The sequence below is a fragment of the Bufo gargarizans genome, chromosome 11, assembly GCF_014858855.1.
Source record: "Bufo gargarizans isolate SCDJY-AF-19 chromosome 11, ASM1485885v1, whole genome shotgun sequence".
NCBI lineage: Eukaryota > Metazoa > Chordata > Amphibia > Anura > Bufonidae > Bufo > Bufo gargarizans.
In genome coordinates this window covers 68,269,216-68,291,839 of record NC_058090.1, presented here as the reverse complement: position 1 = coordinate 68,291,839, position 22,624 = coordinate 68,269,216, and positions in this window count along the sequence as shown.

Below are 22,624 nucleotides of genomic sequence, written 5' to 3'. Positions count from 1 at the left end.
TCTGCAAAGCAGAAGCAATGTGTTTGCAATTTATAAGGCCAGCCAAGCAGGTGGGTGATGTCCGATGAGATGCTAACCTATTAGCGCACACTTGCTTTCATCAGGTAACCATTTGTAACATGGCATCTGTCATGATGGTCTTTGCAAACAGATCCGTCCTCACATCCTTAAATCAGAAAAGGATTAGATTGAAGCTTAACTAGATGAACACTTTAATAGAGCCCCACAGGGGATACATTTTAAAAAGGGCCGTTTGCCATAAGCTCTGGATCTACAAGTTTCAAAACTACAGAGAGGCATGAAAATGAATGAAATAATGTGTTTTACGTAAATGTGACACAGAGACCAAGATACACTATTCAGTATGTCACCAAGATAGACACTTTGCAGTATGTATCTCCTTTTGATTGCACTTTAGGTGGTCATTTCTGTGTAGATGAGGACACGGCACAATCAATATGAAAAATTGTAAATCATTTACGTGCTTCTAGACAATAGCTACTGGCATCCATCGCCTTTTAAGCATTTTCAGTGCAGGATGTTATTTTATGATGCTCAGGAATCCTCGATGGATTTATGTCTGTATACTCTATGCGTCTATGGGTCTTATTATGAGTGCACATTTGTTTAGGGGCTATCTGAACAACCTCAGGGCTTTAGTTCTGCTCTGTGGATCATGTGTGATAAAATAAAAGATTAGAAGTAATAGAGTCACAAAAAAGGAGTTCCCCTTCATTTATTTCTTGAGGAACTTGTATACTCCAATTGTGACCTCCTACAGGAAGACAGCCTGGGAATAGAGGATCCAATAACACCTGCATCTGCATTGAAAGTCATGACATTTCAGGAAAGCCTGTGGAGGGACCCAACATCAAATGTTACCCGACGTGTTTTACTTCCTTCCATTCCACTGCTTACTGGCTGCCCATTAACCCTCTGACTAATACCATGACCTTTCATGCTCTGCAATACCTGCTAGTGACAACAAGTTTTAAAGATGTTCTTCAAACAATAGGACCACCCTTGCAATGTTTCTTCTCTATGATTTTACCACATAACAGTTTATAGCCCTTCAGATGTCTTTATGACTCCACCTATGTATAAACTACTTTTTCATATCTGTAGAAATTTATGAAAAAGAATATAAAAGAAACAAAAGCTATTTTGTGTGGTCTTCCAAGCGGCACAATCAGCAGCAGTCCCAAACAGGAGTAGGTCTCTTCTCCTTTCTTAACCAAAATAAACTGCAATTCAGGGTCCGCGCTTGAACTTGATCAGTAAGGAACAGTTCACACACAGCAACACTTCTACAAGACGATTTTATCTCGATTCAAAACAATTCCAGCTCCTCGGTCTCAATATCCACCAGCAATCACAGCTCTTTTATCCTTTAAAAGGAACACGACATAGTGCAATACCCACGGGTTACTGAAACACTACATATTTTATTTTTCATTACAAGATCGACACTTGTTCACATCACATATAAAATCAATTTGCCCGACCCAGGTTTCGCTTTCCGCTTCTTCTGGGGCGTTCCTCTCCAATTGACACAACTGAAAAAACCTCTAATCTCTGGTCACACGTGGTAAATCTCTACTTCCGTTAGATCAACTTCCAAATTATTATTTTTTTTCTTTTTAAATACTATGTATATGGCCAAATAAATAGGCACTGTGATACATGGATGGTGTTCAGACATGTATTACTACATCTTCTCTCATTAAGGGCTCATGCACACGACCGTATGTATTTTGCGTTCCGCAAAACACGGCTCTGCAAAAAAACTGATGACATCTGTGTGACGTCTGTGTTGTATCTGTTTCTATTCCAGATCCAATGTAACAATGCCTGTCCTTCTCTGCAACAATAATAGGACATGTTCTATTATTATTATTTTTTTTTTTTTGCAGAACGGACATAAGGACACGGAATGCTCATGGAGTAATTTCAGTTTTTTTCAAGCCCCATTGAAATTAATGGTTGCATATACGGACCTGAAAAAACCCGGAATAGAAACGGAAGAAAAATATGTGTCTATGTTTCTAAGCCACTTTATGTAGGAAAGAGAGAAAATAGATTTTCCAACATTGCTGGAACCACACATCGTGGTGGAAAATGATAGAGGATCAAGTGAAAAAGAAAAATCTGACATTACTTATCCTCTTTTTGGTCATGGAATCTCTTGGCACCTATGTGTACTACATCACCAGCTGTTTGCACTAGCAGTTGCTATTATTTTGTACATATATACGGCAATGCTCCATAATGCTTTCTGACTATTGTAGCTGAATGAATAAAAACATTTTGCATATATTTTACAAGTATTAAGTAATTCATACTGCCAGTTTTTGTTAAAGCGAGGAGAAAATAATAATACAGCCACTCACTTCTTTGCACAAAGAGCTGTCCCCTTTATTTAAACTTTCATGAAATATGTAAGCTTTTGCATGTATTGTAAGGAAGTCAAGAGTACAGTCTGTAGATGAGAATGACTGCACGCTGGGAGCATTACATGCAAACAAAAGACATAACACACCAATAACTGTAAAAGTCATAAACTCACATTTTAGTGTCTATTTATGCATTTTCACTAAGTAAATGTTCCTTGTGACATTAAAGGGGTTGTCCGTTTTTTTTTTATTCCACTTTCATGAACCCTATTAGGAAATTCTGAGTCAAAGGAGGGGTCCTCTGGTCAAGATCTTCATATATTTGCCAGAGTGGAGGGCAGCTAAAAAGTGTGTTTCCTGCTCTGGAGAATCTGTTGTGTCCCACCTAATGCAGAGAATGTATTGATTTACATGGACAATGTGTAATGTATTATTTGCCCTCTGGTGGCACTGCAGGGAACTAAGCATCCACAGCTAATCACTGGGGGTCGTAGTATTGGAATTATTTGGAATCAGATTATTGTTAATTGACCCTTCTAGCAAGAAGATATCTTATTTTTTTCTGAGACGAGTACACTATGCTAACATACAATATAATGCAAATAAGTGCAGTGGCATAAACAGTGGCAATATTCAGACTTATTGTAGTTTTCCATCCCATTCTTATAACACTCAGCTCACAGGTTCTAGGACAACAAAAACTATGGGGGAGATTTATCAAACCTGGTGTAAGGAAAAACTGGCTTATTTGCCTATAGCAATCAATCAGATTCCACCTTTCACTTTCCAAAGGAGCTCTGAAAGGTTTCCCTGTAAATGTATTCTTCATATTTCTAGAGTATAACGATAATATGTCATACAAATGCACTTGAAGACATCAGTGATTATGTTTTGGGTCCAATTTTACCTGCCTATTGGTAGACCAATGCAGAAGGAGACAAACTAGTCAATGGTCTGTGTGCACTACATTTGTGATCCAAGACATGGCAAGTTAAAGGGCTTGTCCAATGAAAAATATTCTCCAGTTTTCAAACCAGCACCTGGATCTGAATACCTTTGTAATTGCATGTAATTACAAATTTTACATAGCCACTGAGTTATTCAATAAAATCTATCTGTATAGCACCACCTGCTGTTTGTTTCTTTCTTATTTCTTTGTCCTGCTCACTAAGAAGGCTCATGCTCAGTTTCATCCTTCAACTGTGTCCTGAGCTGTGATAGGGAGAGCATGGACACGCCTCCTTAACTGCAGCAGAAAAGACACTCCCCTTCAGCTGCCAGCTTGATATAAATCTAGCCAAGCAATAAATGGGGAGATCTCTGGATCCATGTGAGGTACAGGGCTGGTTCTAGCTTTGTTAGAAAGAGGTTGTCATGTACAGTACTATATAATCTCTAATTGTCATTTTTTCACATTAGTCGTGGGATAACCCCTTTAAGGAACGGCAGAAGAGGTGGTTCTAATGCAGTAAGAGTTCCCAGACTGGAAAGACACAACAAAAGACTCAGCAGGTACTGGACTAGAGATAGTAGGAATGAGACAAGAGGTCCTGCAACAGAAAAGTAGGAAATCTTTAAAGCCAATAATTACAGATGAGTGAATTTTTCAAAAATTTGATTCCCTGGTTCGCAGAATTTTTGGGGGAAAATTTGGTTCGATCCGAATATATCTGCAGCAAATTTTGTTAAAACTGCTATTTCCTGGCTGCAGAGAGCCTTTATAGTGGTGTAGAACACTGTGCCTTGCATTAACATGTATAGGGAGTCTGCCTTGGTAGTGAAATAATACTGTGAGTCAGTATGATATGCAGATGACAGGTGTCGCTGTTAAAATCACTTTATACTTCACTTATTTGGGCAGTTATGGAGCCAAAATTGACCAAATAACTCAAGTATAAACTCACAGGTCAATGTTAGCTCCAAAAAGAAGCGCACTCCTTTTACACCATCGTCAGCTGATTCCACATAGATGTCTACAGAACCTGTTCTATTAAGTGCTTATACAAGGAGAGCCCCCGACAGAGTGGAGAAGGTGTCAGCAGTAAGTTTGTGTCGACATCAGTGATTATTTTGCAGTTACTCTGATATGAACAATAACCCACAAAAAATGGATCCTGTCTGTGGAGCATCCGACTTCACTCGGTCTGTATTTGGTTAGTAATCCATCAGTATTGATAATGCAAAAAAAACAAAACATGAGACCGCAGAGTGGCAAGATGACATAGTGTGGAGGTGGGTGGCAATACTAGTACCAGCTGAAGATGGTGGGTGAATAAAGGAGCACTTGGCATCAGATGTCTGGCATCAGGCGGGTGCCAGCATCAGAATAGTTGCTGAGGCTGGTAGCCAGAAGAAACTGGTCTCTTTTGTCAAAGTGTTGGTGTGGCACCATGGATGATCTAGTCTAATGCTTCAGACATTGGTGGGTGGAAATCCTGGCTGATCCATGAATGATTCATCTTGACAAAGGTCAGTCTCTCCACATTTTGCGTGGACAGGCGAGTTCTTCTTGGGGTAACTATGGCCCCCGCCTCACTAAACACTAGCTCTGATGCCACTCTACTGACCGGGCAGGACAGCTTTTCCAGGGCAAACTCAGCCAGTTGCGGCCACAAATCCAGTTTGGCTGCCCAGTAGTCCAGTGGATCTTCAATAACGGCTGGCAGGTGCACTCCAAGTGTGCCACCACCTGCTGGTTCAGGTTCTGCTGGTATGACTTTTGCTACACATTGCTTGTGCTCCAATGTCCTCCTCCTTCTCCAGTTCAGCCCCCACAGGGCTCATGTGGTCGTGACATCTGGGTGCCACATCTCCAGTCCCCTGACCAGCCAGATTTACCAGCATCTTTTCCAGTGGAAGCAGTGGAATGACATTGTTCATCCCGTAGCCCTGACAAATAATGTGGCCTCCTCAAAGGGCCTGAGCAAAAGCCAGGTGTCGCGCATGAGCTTCCACAAGGGAGTACTCCTGTCCGCTTGGATAATCAAGAAATCGTTGATGGCCTTTCTCTGTTCGTATAGTCAGTCAAACATAAGGAGGGTGGAATTCCAACTGGTGGAAACGTCGCATATCAGCCAATGTTGGAGGATGCCGTTCTGCAGCTGCAGCTCAAGGAGGGTGTGCTTTTGCGGTGTACGAGTGGCTGAAGTGCATGCAAAGTTTCCTGGCCATTGTTTGGATGTATTACAGATGGGTGGAAGACTTCAGGAACTGCTTGACCACTTGACAACCAGGTTGAACATGTGTGCCATGCAGGGCACATGGCTCAGCCCTCCTTGACACAGTGGAGAAACCATGTTCTTCCCATTGTCAGTCACCATGGTTACGATTTTGAATTGTCTCAGAGAAAGCCAGGATTCGAGTTCTTGCTGAAGGACACGGAACAGTTCCTCCCCTGTGTGACTTCGTTCGCCCAGGCAAATGAGGTGCAGAACAGCATGACACTGCTGCGCCCTGCACATGTGGTATGCTGGAGGGGCACTGTGAATTGTCCCAGCAGTGGAGGCTGAGGACACGGTGGAGGATGAGGAGGCAGAGGCGGACATTGTCACAGGACCAACGGAGTGGCAACGTGGAGGCAGAAGCGGTTTCACCTGGCCAAGTTGCTGGTGTGGCTGTGCAGAAACCACATTCAACCAGTGGGCCGTAAAGGACATATTGTCCCTGACCGTAGTTACAGCTCCATATGTCGGCGCTGCTGTGCAGACACCAAGGACTGGCCCATCTTCTACATATGTGTGTAGCGTTGGTACTGCCTTTTTGGCAAAGAAATGATGGCTTGGGACTCTCCACCTCGGCTCGGCACAAACGATCAGTTCTCGGAAAGGTGCAGAGTCCACCACTTGGAAAGGGAGGGACTCCTGCACCAGCAACTTAGACAGGAGCACGTTTAGCTTCTGCGCCGTTGGATGAGTGCACGCATACTGTTGTCTTTTGGCAATTGCTTTGGTAATCAATTGCTGAAAGAATGAGTGACGAGGAGTAGGCGGAGCAGGACCATCAGGACTAGTGTTGATCGAGCACCAAAGTGCTTGTGTGCTCTGGACGAACACATTGGTATGCTCGTGTGCTCTACCGAGCACCCGAGCACAATTGAAGTTGATGGGAAGACCCCAGGCACCCCCTGCTCAGAAGAGAAAAGGGTGTCTGGTTCACAAAAAAAGGTTAGAAATTGATGGAAACTCCATCAAAATGGTTTGGAAACAGCATTAAGAGGATAGCTGGATGCGTCTTGGACTCCTATTACCTGCGACATACAATAGACAACCACACAAAGGCTATATGCCAAAAGCCAGGTATGTGCAAGCCATCAATCTATCCATGAGACAGATAACAGGCTTAGTCAGCATACCTTACAATTGTAGCCTTGTGCACTATTGCGGATGAGAGGAGATTCAGACCTTTTCAAATGGCGCTGATGCAGAGGAACTCAGGACCCGGGTCCTGAGTTCATCTGCATCAGCGCCATTTGAAAATGTCTGAATTTACTCTCATCCGCAATCCTCTTCATCCCAATACTCTGCAACCAACGGAAAAGAGGCATAGACCTTGGCAGCAGACGCAGATTCCCCCGCACGCTGAATGGGATTATTCCAGCGAAGCGATTTACAAGCGTTTTGACTCATCACAACCCCAATTGGTAAGCGCAATCTGCGTATTTTTACAATAACCAGATTAACGGTTCCACACACAAGGCGCTGCCTCCTGTCTTCTTTTTTCTTCCTTATAGCCTTGGGCACTATGAGACATTCCAAACCAGCTCTCATCTGACTGAGAGACAGTAAGCCTCAAAGTTACATCAGATCTGTTGGATGGCTTGGGTGGACCTGTGCACCTAGATCAATATCATTAGGGTAACAAAAAGTTTTCTGATTCCTAACATAATATTCAATAACCTTTCTATACAATTTTATTATGTAAAAACGAATTTGCATAAACATAGACATATGAGAAAGACATGCAAATGAGCAGAGCCATCTATTGGTTTCGTAGTCTTATGACAAGAGTAATAGTCATGACTCAACACTAATCAGGACCAGCAAATGATGGGAAGAACCGACAGCTCGCTTCGGTTGAAGTGATGGAACATTGACTGCCTGAAACCAGGTGCATGCCACTGGGTGATGCAGCGGTTTCTGCGGCAGGCTGGACCACCACATGGGAGCCACAGTTCTCTCAGGCCACTTTATGATGACGCTCCAGATGTTGACGCAGGGCCGTGATGCTAACATTGGCACCCTGGCCTCGCTTCAACTTCTGCCCACAGATTCTATATATGGCCATGTTCACCTCCTCCGACGGTGATTTTACCCACAACACTATGCACTGACTGACTGCTACTGCCTCCATGAACCCATGCACCGCTACTTCCCTGGCAGGTAGGCTCCTGTGAAGCAGGTGGTCTACCCCGGGCACGTTTGGCTCCCGACCTCCCACTGCTGCCACCCTGCTGACTCCCGGCCACGCTAGCGACTTGCTGGCTCCACCGCTGGCTGACACCCTCTTCTCCCAATGACGATGAAGCCCCTTCATCACCCGGCTCCCAAGCGCGATAAGCTACATCATCATCATCGAGTACTGTCTGCGCGTCACTGATGTCCTCCTCAACCGTCTCTGGGTCAGGAGCCTGTCCACTCACAACACCAGCTCCCACGCTACTCTCCTCATCCCTACTTGCCAGCATAGTGGACAAAGCGCTGGATATCTCCTCCAGATCTTGGCTGGGAAGTAGCTGCTGACTTTCCTCTAGTAGCTCGTCCTCGCTTAAAAGTGGAACCGAGCCTACGAAATATAATTCTTCTGACAGAAGAAGGTTCAGGACAGGTGAGGGCACAGGGCCTGGTTACGGGACATACCAACTAAGTGTCCTGTCAGAGGGGTGTGTGATGTCACTTGGGACAAAGTGGATGACCGAATCAACCATTTAAGAACCGCTGGGTTACTACTCAAGACACGACCGCTAGATGACACCGGGAGCTCAGGCCTCTCGCTGCGACCCCTGATGCCACACCCCCTTACTCTGCTGCGACCTCTGCCTGCGCAGGGCCTGGCACTTCACTGTCTGACATACTGTTAGATCAAATAAATAAATAAAAACAAAATTAAACACCCCTAAAAACTCTGTAATTTTCTCACTTCAGCACACAACGGTTAATAAGCCCTTTTTTTTACCACTAATACATGCCAAAAAAGGTCTTTAGAACATATAACTGCAACGCTAAACGGCAAAAAGGCACTTATTTTTTTCTACTTACACATGACACAAAAGGCTTTAGAACATATCACTGCACTGCTGAGCGACAAATATAAGTTTTCTTTTTCCACTAATACACGCAACAAAAGGCTTTACAACAGATAACTGCACTGCTGAGCGACAAATATATTTTTCCTTTTTCCACTAGCACATGCCACAAAAGGTTTTACAACATATAACCACTGCTGAACGGAATTTTTTTTTTCTTTTTCCACTAATACTCGCCACAAAAGGCTTTTTAACAGATAACTGCACCGCTGAGCGGCAAATATATTTTTCCTTTTTCCACTAGCACACGCCACAAAAGGCTTTACAACAGGCATCATCAAACTGCGGCCCTCCAGCTGTTGTAAAACTACAACTCCCACAATGCCCTGCTGTAGGCTGATACCTGTAGGCTGTTCGGGCATACTGGGAGTTGTAGTTTTGCAACAGCTGGAGGGCCGAAGTTTGAGGATGGCTGCTTTACAACATATAACTGCACCACTGAACGGCAAATATATTTTTTCTTTTCCCACTAATGCACGCAACAAAAGGCTTTACAACAGATAACTGCACCGCTGAATGGCAAATATATTTTTTCTTTCTTCACTAATACACGCCACAAAAGGCTTTAAACAGATAACTGCACCACTGAACGGCAAATATATTTTTTCTTTTTTCCTTTAATACACACCACAAAAGGCTTTAGAACATACAACTGCACAGCAGGACGGCAAATATATATTTTTTATCCACTAATACACGCCACAAAAGGCTTTACAACAGATAATTGCACCGCTGAGCGGCAAATATATTTTTTTCTTTTTTCCTCTAATACACACCACAAAAGGCTTTAGAACATACAACTGCACCGCTGAACGGCAAATATATATTTTTTATCCACTAATACACACCACAAAAGGCTTTACAACAGATAACTGCACCGCTGAGCGGCAAATATATTTTTTCTTTTTCCACTAATACATGCCACAAAAGGCTTTACAAACAGATAACTGCACCACTAAGCGGCAAATATATTTTTTCTTTTTCCACTAATACACGCCACAAAAGGCTTTACAACAGATAAATGCACCGCTGAGTGGAAACATTTTTTTTTCCCCACTGATACACTCCACAAAAGGCTTACAACAGATAACTGCACCGCTGAACGGCAAATATATTTTTTCTTTTTCCACTAATACTCGCCCCAAAAGGCTTTACAACAGGTAACTGCACCACTGAACGGCAAATATATGTTTTTCTTTTTCCACTAATACACGCCACAAAAAGCTTTACAACAGATAATTGCACCGCTGATCGACAAATATATTTTTTGTTTTTCCACTAATACTCGCCCCAAAAAGCTTTACAACAGGTAGCTGCACCACTGAGCAGCAAATCTATATTTTTCTTTTTCCACTAATACACGCCACAAAAGGCTTTTCAACAGATAATTGCACTGCTAAACGGCAAATATATTTTTTCTTTTTCCTCTAAAACACGGCACAAAAGGCTTTACAACAGATAACTGCACCACGGAGCGGCAAATATATATTTATTTTGCCACTAACACACACCCCATAAGGCTTTAGAGCAGATAACGGCACAGCTGAACGGCAAATATATTTTTTCTTTTTCCACTAATACATGCCACAATAGGGTTTAGAGCAGATAACTGCACTGCTGAATGGCAAATATATTTTTTCTTTTTCTACTAATACATGCCACAAAAGGCTTTAGAACATATAACTGCACCGCTGAGCGGCAAATATATTTTTTCTTTTTCCTCTAAAACACGCCACAAAAGGCTTTACAACAGATAACTGCACCACGGAGCGGAAAATATATATTTTTATTTTGCCACTAATGCACACCACATAAGGCTTTAGAGCAGATAACGGCACCTCTGAACGGCAACTATATTTTTCTTTTTCCACTAATACATGCCACAAAAGGGTTTACAACAGATAACTGCACCGCTGAGCGGCAAATATATTTTTTCTTTTTCCACTAATACACGTAACAAAAGGCTTTACAACAGATAACTGCACCGCTGAGCGGCAAATATATATTTTATTTTTCCACTAATACACGCCACAAAAGGCTTTACAACAGATAACTGCACCACGGAGCGGAAAATATATATTTTTATTTTGCCACTAATGCACACCGCATAAGGCTTTAGAGCAGATAACGGCACCTCTGAACGGCAACTATATTTTTCTTTTTCCACTAATACATGCCACAAAAGGGTTTACAACAGATAACTGCACCGCTGAGCGGCAAATATATTGTTTTCTTTTTCCACTAATACACGTCACAAAAGGCTTTACAACAGATAACTGCACCGCTGAGCGGCAAATATATATTTTCTTTTTCCACTAATACATGTCACAATAGGCTTTACAACAGATAACTGCACCGCTGAACAGCAAATATATGTTATTTTTCTACTAATACACGCCACAAAAGGCTTTAGAACATATAACTGCACCACTGAACGGCTAATATATTTTTTCATTTTCCTCTAATACACGCCACAAAAGGCTTTACGACAGATAACTGCACTGCTGAGTGGCAAATATGTTTCAGTTTTGCACTAATGCACAACAAACAGGGCTGTATCCCACTGATACAAGTCAAAAAATGCTTTAGAACTTATAACTGCACCGCACCAGGCAGTTATAAGACGTAGAAATATTTCCTTGTAATAAACCTTGTTAATGCCTGTATCAACCAGCACTTGCACCCTAATAAGAATGGTTTGCTGGAATTACAGAGCTGTATAATGGCAATTTGGATCCCCAGTCAGTGCTACAGATGGCCTTGAGGTTCACGTGGAGGTCGTTTTCACGGCGAACTTTGCTCGTTTGCTGTTCGCTGAACGGCCGAACATATGGCGATATTCGTGCCCCCCATATTCTTTTATATTGTGAAGAACTTTGACCCATGACACTTCTATCAGGTGGTTGCATATTACTGTTTCCCAGGGAGCTTTGCACTTTGGATTGCTGTGTCGAGACTCTTAAATGACTCTTAAATGAGGCTCCACAGTGTTGTCTATATCTGGTCTCCCTAAGATCAGACATTGTTTTGTTTGAGTAGTCTCCAAGAATTAGGTTAGCCAGAATCCTACTCCACACTGATGAGGGGCAACACCCTGAAACAGCTGTCTGTGGATGGAATAACTTGCTTAGGTCTTCCCCGTCACATCCTTAAAGCTTGTAAAAGAGCGGGATCTTGACATAGGGGCCACTTAATATGGTGGATTTGGTGATCTCTGTAATGGAGACACCCCTTTGCTCGGTTTTCCTTCCTTTGAGGGACATCTGGCTATCACTATGTTGAAGACCCATAACTGGGGCTCCACAACTATTTTGCATATTACTGTTTCCCAGGGAGCTTTTGACTTTGGATTGCTGTGTTGAGACTCTTAAATGAGGCTCCACAGTGTTTTCTGTAGCTGGTCTCCCTAAGATCAGCCATTGTTTTATCAGGTGGTACAGGACAGCTAATTGAGACGTTTCAGCACATGGACATACTCCCTAACTTATAAATAAACCTAATCTGGGCACTATTTTTGCCAGTGTAGGGATAGGTTGCTGTGTGGAGCAGGGATAGGCTGTGCTATCGATAGGTGTGACATACTGAGTGGTGTAATATACTTATACTTTCTAACATAGAAAGTATATTTTAGTGCAGCAGTTGTGTGCTGTTCTGATGCGATACTGCAGCCACACAGTGCCAAACGCTATTGGAACAAATAATTTCTACTGGTGTGATTTACCAGTTGCCCCACAAAAAAGCTGATTGAAGCAGGGGTGTTATATACCAATAATATACTTTCTATATAGTGCATTTAAGTAGTGCAGCATTTGTCTGCGGTTTTGCTGCATTACCGCAGCTGCACAGAGTGACAAACGCTATTGGAACCAATAATTTCTACTTGTGGTGAGTTACCAGGTGCCCCCCAAAAAAATGATTGAGACAGGGGTGTTATATACCTATAATATCTCTTATATATATAAAAATTTGTCTCTGTCTGTCTAGACGTCTGTCTGGACATTCTTTATGCGCGACCAGATCCTCACCAAATTTGGCACACAGGTACATCAGGTGTCCGGGAAGTTTTTAGACCTGGTCTTAGCTCTCTAGGACGTACCGTTCCTGAGATATTCCCAAAAAATTAGCAAGCCAGCAAGTCTTTCTCTTGAACTCCCAACTGCTATAAACACAGTTTTACTTCAGGTCTCCATAACAACCCAGACATTTTTCTTTACTGCTTAAAGGGGTGGGTAATCTGGAGGTCACTGTTTTTAAAGAGGTGGGCACAGTGAAGGTCACTGTTATTAAATGTGCGGGCACTGTGGAGGTCACTGTTATTAAATGGGCGGGCACTATGGAAGACACGGTTATTAAAGGGGTGGCCCTGTTAAAGGGGCGGGCACTGTGAAAGTCACTGTTAAAGGGACGGTCACTGTGAAAGTCAATGTTAAAGGGGTGGTCACTGTGAAAGTCACTGTTAAAGGGGCGGTCACTGTGAAAGTCACTGTTAAATGGGTGGGTACTGTGAAAGTCACTGTTAAAGGGGCGGTCACTCCAAGAATTTTTCTGTCAGGTGAATGCCTAATTTTGGGGGCCTGTACTGGCCTATAGTAAAATTGTTATCCACTGACTGTCTAATATACCTCCAGCCACATAATCACTTGATGTTTTCTGTCCGGTGAATGCACCCATGGCCTAAAATTACATTTTTCTAGGCTCCAGCATTGCAAATTTTTTAGAGTTTCAATTTAAGATGCATAAAAATGGCCCCTGATTAAAATACATAATTTTTGTGGGAATTTTTAGCCATTGATCCTCCTCTGGTATGTCACTGTCCATGTTGTGGGACAATTTGTGCACTTCTTGTAAGTATTTTGTGGCTGCAAATATGAGCTGAAGGTTTTTCAGGTTCGCCAGCCATTAAAGTGAATGGGGCCTGCAGCGAAATTGCGATCGCGAACCGTCCCGGCCGATGTTCATCCATCACTAGTCAGTGCTGCAAGGTGTAATAGGAATGTTCCTATTACCCAGGCTGTAACCTTCCCTACTGAACCCTTTTCAACATAAAAGCTGTGGAATTATGACTCCCTATCCTTTCCCTACACCTTGAATAATATTTCTCTGCACTTGTAAATCACTTTTTTAGAACAATTACGTTTTTTCTAACACTGTCCCTAGCGCCTGCAGACATCTCTCCCTGCACTAAGTACACTGGTAAATGGCAGAATCTAAGATGGCTAACACTATTTATAGGGCTGTAACATCACAGGGCTGGCTGTTGATTGACTGCATGCATGGCATTATAGGTGATCTCACCTTCCCAGGGTTCCTTTGTCCATGTCCTCACACATGCAGCAGCCATTTTAGGAAAAAAAGCGATTCGTTACCACGAAGTGCCAGGAAATTTGGCTGGATGCGAATCAAATTTTTCCTGAAATTCAGATCATATTCCATTTTGTCAGCTTCGATTCGCTCATCTCTATCAATAATCCCATTATGCGTAACTTTCTTTTACTGTATTTACTGACTAAAGAGTTAAATATCAATACATAAAGAAAAAACTTGTTTAGGTACAACCCAGCATTCCTGAACATATAGTAACCAATGAGGATGTATCAGAGAACATAAAAGCAATATAAGGATAAATTCTGCCCTCTTTCTTTAACTGTGTCCGCAGTAATAACAGCTGAGTGAAAATGCTCTTGTTATATTAATAATATCATTCTATCATATTTGCTCATTATTGTCCTTATTTTCTATATTCACTCCTTGTTTCATACCCCCTCCTGAACTAACTTGTGGTTTTATTCATCTTTTTTCATCTTTCTTACTTAACATATGTGTCCTAATTTTCCATTCCGACGTTGGTTGGTCATCAGCCTTCGTCTCCTGTCCGTTCGAGCGCTGCTCTCAGACTGGACGGACATTGTTAATCTGCTGTGTAGAAAGATTTTTACCTCACAGGTTTCCTCATAATTTACCCTCTGTGGCCATATTAGTGACTGCTCTATATATATATATATTAATTCTTCCTTTGCATACTTCACCTAAGGAAAATACTTTTGATATACAGTGCTGCCCATAATTATTTATACCCCAGGCAAATTTTGACTTAAAGTTACTTTTATTTAACCAGCAAGTAATTTTTTGACGGGAAATGACATAGGTTTCTTCCAAAAGATAATAAGACAATGTACAAGAGGCATTATTGTGAAAAAAAAACATTTCTCAGTTTTTATTTACATTTGAGCAAAAAGTGTCCAGTGCAAAATTATTCATACCCTTCACAAACTGTCACAGTCTGTGGGAAAATCAAAAGTTCTATACCATTCTAAATAGTCCAAGCTGTTCTAAAGCATCGGAAGCCAAAAGTGGCCAGGAGGATAGTTAGAAAGGTGAAAAATAATCCAAGGATCACCACCAAGGCTATCCTGGTGAATCTGGGCTTTGCTGGTGGCAATGTCTCAAGGCAGACAATCCAACAGACACTGCACACTGCTGGGTTCCATGGATGCAGACCAAGGAGGACGCCACTTCTCCAGATAAGGCACACAAAAGCTTGCTTGGCCTTTGCAAAAGCTCATCTGGACAAAGAAGAAGACTTCTGGTCTTCTGTGTTATGGTCAGATGAAACAAAAATTTTATTGTTTGGTCACAATGATGTTTCCTTCATTTGGCGTAAAAAAGGAGAAGCCTTTAACCCACTGTGTTTAAGAACACTATCCCCACTGTCAAACATGGTGGTGGGAACCTGATGCTTTGGGGGTGGATTTCGCCCAGTAATAAACTTACGTCTATTGAACAATTTCATACAATACAGACACTTCAAAATGGAAGGGATTCACTTACTTTGCGACCTTTTATTAAAAAACGATTGGTTGGTAAAAATAGGCCTAAGGGATGCCTACCTGACGGTACCAGTGCATCCTTCTTCTCAGCCATTTCTCCAATTCGTTAGGGAAGGTCAGAGATGGCAGTTTACCTGCCTCCCATTCGGCCTTTCTTCAGCCCCTTGGTGATTCACGTAGTTAATGAAACCAGTAGTAGCCTCCCTATGTTCCCGTGGAGTGCGCCTCATTATAAACCTAGACGATATACTGATTCTAGCGGAATCCATATCACTGGCACATCTTCATATGAATTGGCCCTTATCTCTTCTGACACACCTTGGATTTTTCATCAATTGCGAGAAATCAGTATTAACCCCCTCTCAAGAGGTTGAATTTTGGGTTTTATGATTAATACCCAATCGGCCATGTTGAGCCTCCCTTACAAGAAGTTGAAGGTAATCCAGAAAGAGATTTGTTCGATTTTCAACAAACATATAATTTCCCTTCGGACCATTGCTCGTATAGTTGGCCTCCTATCGGCCTCCATACAAGCCATATTTCCAGCCCCTTTACGCTACAGGGCACTTCAGCGGCTGTAAATTCGGCACTTTCGGGGCGGTCTGGGTTATTCAGACAAGGTTGCCCTCTCGTCAGACGCCAGAGAAGAACTTCTCTGGTAGCTCCAACAAGTTCAAGAGTGGAACGGGAAGACGATCTTCAACTCCATTCCAGACCTTGTCATAGAGTCTAACGCCAGTCTTTCTGGCTAGGGCGCAAGATGCGGATCCAATTCCACAGGAGGCAAATGGTCTCATTCGGAAGCTTTTTTACATATCAACTGCTTAGAACTTCTAGCCGGGTTCTTTGCTTTCAAGAGCTTCGCAGCCAACAGGTCTCATTGTTGTATACTCCTCCGGATGGACAACATTTCTGCCCTCCAATACATCAACCGCGTGGGCAAAATAATTTGGGCACTTTTGTCTGATCAGGAATGTTGTCCTCAAGGCGGAGTATCTTCCACGTTTATCCAATTCCATAGCGGATTGGAATTCACGGTATCTCTTAGATGCAAGTGATTGGCATTGAATCCGGCCATTTTCCATCTCCTCAATACTCTTTGGGGGCCTCTTCACCTAGATCTATTTGCTTCTCGCCTCAACCAACAAGTACCCAGGTTGTTCAGTTGATGTCCTGACCCCGAAACTTCGGGAATGGATGCTTTTCTCCAGATTTGGCCTCGAGACAAAAAATATGCTTTTCCTCCTTTCGCTCTGATTCCCAGAGTTCTCCTGCAGGTTTCTATAAAAAAATTGACAATTGTTCTCATTACCCCTTGGTGGCTTATCGTTTTCCCTAGAATCCTCCCTTATTCTTCAAATCTTCTGTTGAACCCTTTCGGCAAACAACACCCGCTAATACTGTCCCACCAACTGCCTCTGGTAGCTTGGCTCATTTCCGGCCTTCCAAAAGTGTCCCAAATCTTTCTCAATCAACAGTCAACAGGACTTGGATCCCGTACATGCTTCTCTCACCCACATCTTAAATTTTCTTTCTGCCTCTTTTGAGGCCGGTAAAGCATGCACACCATAAACCTTTACCGTTCAGCTATATCTGCATCTCATGTTCCCATTCAATTCTTATCCATAGGGAAACACCCCCTAGTCTGTAGATTACTTAAGGGTATCCATTTCAAACGTCCTCTCTTGCCAAAATACCAATTGACTTGGGACGCTAATGTTGTCCTGGACCTTATATCATCTTGGGGAGATAATGACTCTTTATCTCTAAAACTTTTATCTTTCAAACTAACTTTTAATGGATATAAGACATAATAAAACAGAGTCTCGGATGTAAAAACCCTGGATATCTCTAACAGACCCTATTCCCCTAACGGCGTACATTTTACTATAACTAGACAAAATAAGACCAACATTCATTCCATCTTCTACCCAGCCTTTTCACACAACGAGCACCTATGTGTGGTCAAATGTCTACATTCTTATGAGTATAAGTCTGCTTCACTTCGACATCCCTCCGAACCTCAACTACTGATCTCTTACTGCAAAACACACTTGCCGGTATCCTCTACCACTCTAGCCCGATGGGTTAAACAAGTCATGTCCCTTGCTAACATTGACATTTTGTCTTTTGGGGCCCATTCTCTTAGGGGAGCCGTTTCTACCAAACTTATTCAATCAGGTGGTTCCCTGGCTGATCTTCTTAAAGCGGCTAATTTGTCCTCTGAGTCTACTTTTCGAACATTTTATTGTCATCCTATTTCTCATGTTTCTACAACCTTACTAGAATAGTTTCATAGTCATTGTTATTCCAATTGCTTATTTATTATTATGCTATTTTCGATTTGTAATAGACATTATAATCTTATATATATGATATATAGCAAGCTTTGAACTCGCTTAATGGGAGCCTAGTGTACTGTAATAAAATTGGAGATTTTCCTAGCTATAGTGCTGGAAAATTTAGATTTTATTAAGGACACGAGGCGAGCATTATCCCACCCTATTTAACCCATCCCTTTGCTTTTATCTCATAATTTTCAGCTTACCAACAATAAAAAAGAATCTTCAGGCTTCTGGGAAATCGTCTACCGGATCTCCGAATAAAGACATTCCACGAGAATCTTGACTTCTCTCCATAGACTCTCCATACTCTGACTTCTATTGTCATCTGATGCAGAGAAATTCCTGTTCCTGTGATTTTCATTATCTAACTGTTTATCCATGTTATACTACTAAAGAAAGAGGGCAGAGTTTATCCTCATATTGCTTATATGTTCTCTGATACATCCTCATTGGTTACTATATGTTCAAGCATGCTAGGTTGTACCTAAACAAGTTTTGTCTTTATGTATTGATATTTAACTCTTTAGCTGCGGATTCAGTAAAAGAAAGTTACGCATAATGCTCGCCTCATGTCCTTAATAAAATCTATATTTTCCAGCATAATAGCTAGGAAAATCTCCAATTTTAACATGCATTAATGCAATTCCTTTTAATAAGCATTACTGAAATAAATGGACTTTTGCACGATATTCTATTTTTTTGAGTTTCACCTGTATATCAGAAAAAACTGTTCCTATAGCATTTTGGTTTCTAATATTTATATTAAACAAATATTTAAAAAATATCTGAGTATTGTGTACGATTTTACTATAATGTGAAAGAAAGGAAAACCTAAAATATAGATTTTTTTTATTTTTTATTAATTGGGTTCACTAAAACAGGAGCATCCCTCTAAGTGTACTTTCACACTAACATTGTTGGATTCAGACAGGCAGTTCCGTTGCCAAAAATGCCTGACACAACAAATCGTATGTAAACGGAGATCTTTTTTTACCGGATCCATCTGACAGTATTTCAATTTTCAAAGATCAAAATAAAAATTTCATATGCAAATTTTACAGTGGCTATAAAAGACAACCGAAGGCCGCATACCCCTCAGATGCTGCCTCAGAAGATAGCAAAGATGATTCTGGACCACATTCGCTTTGGATTTCAGGCTCTAATCCTCGTTTCCTGATGGAGAAGACGTCTTTGAGCCAGACGGCGCCATCGCTATTGGGTGCATCTGATTACTTCTGCCAGACTAAGAAGGGGAGCATTTCAAATATTTGCTAATTTTTATTTACACTTTTTTTTCTGATAGATTTCTGGCCACAGGAGAAAGTTTTACGTCCCGCCATTATCAGTTTCTTCTTGGAATATCCGATTGTTAAGGATACGTGCCGTGCTTTGTGGGGGCAATTGCATGCGGAATTTATTCCACATCCAAGTAGGCAACAGTGGATTGAAATTTCTGAAAAATTTTGGAAGGTGTGCCAGTTTCCCAAATGTCTTAAGGCAGTAGACAGGAAATATATCCGTATTATCAAGCTCCAAGGCACTGGTTCAGAGTATTTTAACTAGAGATGGTCTTGCGGTTCGCCCAGAGGTCGTTTCGCAGCGCACTTTGCACGTTCGCGATTTGCTGTACATGCGAACATATGGCGATGTCCACTGGCACCATATTTTTTTGCATTGCGCCGAACTTTGACCCATGACACATCCATCAGGTGGGACAGAACAGATATTTTAGATGTTTCAGCACATGGACACACCCCCACCCTATAACAGAACCCGATCTGGCAGCCATTTTACATTCTGTGTTTTGCTAGTGTAGGGAGAGGTTTGCTATGTGGAGCAGGGACAGGCTATTAGGGACACCAAATGCTAGCTAATAAGGCAACAAAAGTCCTTTTAAGGACTGGTATAGGTGTGCTATCAATACGTGTGATATACTGGGGGGTGTGATATACTTATAATATACTTTCTAACATAGAAAGTATATTATAGTGCATTTGTATTGTACACCAGTTGTGTGTATGCGGTTCTGCTGCAATACCGCAGCTATATAGAGGGACAAGCGCTATTTCAACAACTATTTGCAACGGGTGTGATATAACTGTTGCCCCCAAAAAAACTGATTGAGGGCTGCTATATACCTGCTTCCACAATATACTGATTAAGGGGTGTGATATACCTGTTTCCACCTAATATTAATTGAGGCGTGCGATGTACCTGCTTCAAACAAAATACTGATTAAGGGGTTTGATATACCTACTTCCACCAAATATTGATTGAGGCCTGAGAGATACCTGCTTCCACAAAATACTGATTAAGGGGTTTGATATACCTGTTTCCACCAAATATTGATTGAGGGCTGTGATATACCTGCTTCCACAAAATACTGATTAAGGGGCTTGATATACCTGCCTCCACAAAATATTGATTGAGGGCTGCAATATGCCTGTTTCCCCAAAATACAGATTAAGGGGTTTGATATACCTGCTTCCACAAAATACTGATTTAGGCCTGGGATATACCTGTTTCCCCAAAATACAGATTAAGGGGTTTGATTTACCTGCTTCCACCAAATATTTATTGAGGCATGTGATATACCTGCTTCCACAATATACTGATTAAGGGGTTTGATATACCTGCTTCCACAAAATATTGATTGAGGCCTGCGATATACCTGCTTCCACAAAATACTGATTAAGGGGTTTGATATATCTGCTTCCACCAAATATTGATTGAGGCCTGAGAGATACCTGCTTCCACAAAAGACTGATTAAGGGGTTTGATATACCTGTTTCCACCAAATATTAATTGAGGCCTGTGATATACCTGCTTACGCAAATACTGCTCTTTTCTAGGGACTTAGGCACAGGGTCATTTTGAAAATGACAGGCAGAAGAAGAGGTATCCCATTCCGCAGGGGTGGTAGGGGTCGGCAGGTGCACCAGGCTGGAGCCTAAGTGGGAAGTTGGAGAAGGCACATGTGATTACTTCAAAGGACACACCATAGTTGGTTGAGTGGCTCATTCAGCCTTCTGCGCTACCCTCATCCTCTGAATCTGCACCCTCCTCAGTCTCTGCTGTATGCACCCCCAAAGACACCACTACCATCATAGCTCTTCCACTTAAGTTCAGAGGGAGAGACGGAGTGTAATGGTGCAGAACCCCAAACAACCAGACAGAGTTTAAACAATGGTGGATTTATTAAATGACGGCAGTACAGTCCAGACCAGAAATCATATGCAGGTAATCAATCCAAATAATAACTTGTGCAGTAAAACTCAAAAGGGACAGCCAGACCAGGCCAAAATTCATATACACAGAAATAGTCCGTGTAACGTAGTACCTAGGGACGAGACATTTTGAGGGTTCGATCCAAGGTCCAACTCGAGACAAACTGTTCTGCATAGAAGTTTCTCACAGGCAGTCTCTAGGGATGGATTGAGGAAGTCAGAGGTCATGCACCGGTAGTCTGGAAGAATGTAAACAGCAACATACACCAGGGTTGTCAAAACAACAGTGGGCACAGACCAGCCAGGGAGATCGCCTATTAAACACCTGTTAGCCAATCACAGAGTGCCATGTGTCTATTCCTCATAGGCCATATGATTATCCTAATCCCTGACACTTGTGCGGCCTTGGCTGTTCATTGATCACTTAACCCATGCCTACCCTCTAATCTACTAAAGGTCATGTACAGGTATATTCCCCGTTAGCGGCCAGCGTAGCAAATAAGATGCGCTGAGACCTCCTCTCAAATGTGCACGCGAACGCTCAAGCATCCCAGCATGGATATGCAATCGCGTCGGCACGGATGCCGGAACTGCGCCTGCCTGCAAAGGAGTTGGAACTGAAGATTCCGCAGGCACATGCGCGACCTGTCCCACTACTCCAGTGGGGTCCCCAGCAGGCCAAGCCCCACGAGAATTCCTGGGGGCCCCAGTGGACGGCGAAACAGGAGAGTGTCTTGCACAGAGCAGCAGAGAGGGAGGAGAAGGAGTAGAAGCAGGCATAGCTCGCAGGGCACAGGAGGCAAAAAGCAGACTGCAAATGTTTCTGGAGCGAGCCATCCACCATGCACGGTCACTTCTGGTGCTCCCAGGATGCCGGCACATGGCTCCACAGTGTGGGCTTTATTTTTAGTTTCAGCTGCTGACACTAGTGTTGCCATCTGCAGCCTGTGCTTTCAACACATAAGTTGCGGTAAGCCCAACACTCACCTAGGGACGACCGCCTTAAAAAGGCACCTGGCCTCCCATCACCAAGCCCTAGCGAGAGCAATGCTGTCAGAACCCACAAAGCCCCACTCCCGGTGCTCCACGTCCTACCTCTTCGCCTTCTCCTCTCTCCTTCCATTTGTCCTCGGCTGCACTTTCCACTGTGCCATCGTCGTGTTCATTTGGCAGAAGGCAGGCTTCCGTGGCCCAAATGATCGATCGTAAAAAGTTGATGATGCCGGATAACCCTCTTGCTGACCGCTGGCTTATTGGAACTGCTAGCCTGCCAACTACTGCTATATAAACTGGTGGACTCAGAGGCCTTTAGAAAATTTGTGGCCATTGGCACACCGCAATGGAAGGTCCCCGGAAGGAAATATTTCTCCCAGAAGGGCATCCCAGAGCTATATGGCCACGTTCAGCGGCAAGTGAATATGTCTCTGGCACATAGTGTCGGTGACAAGATACATCTGACCACAGACACGTGGTCTAGCAAACCAAGAAGGTACATAACTTTTACTGCCCACAGGGTGAACCTTCTGATGGC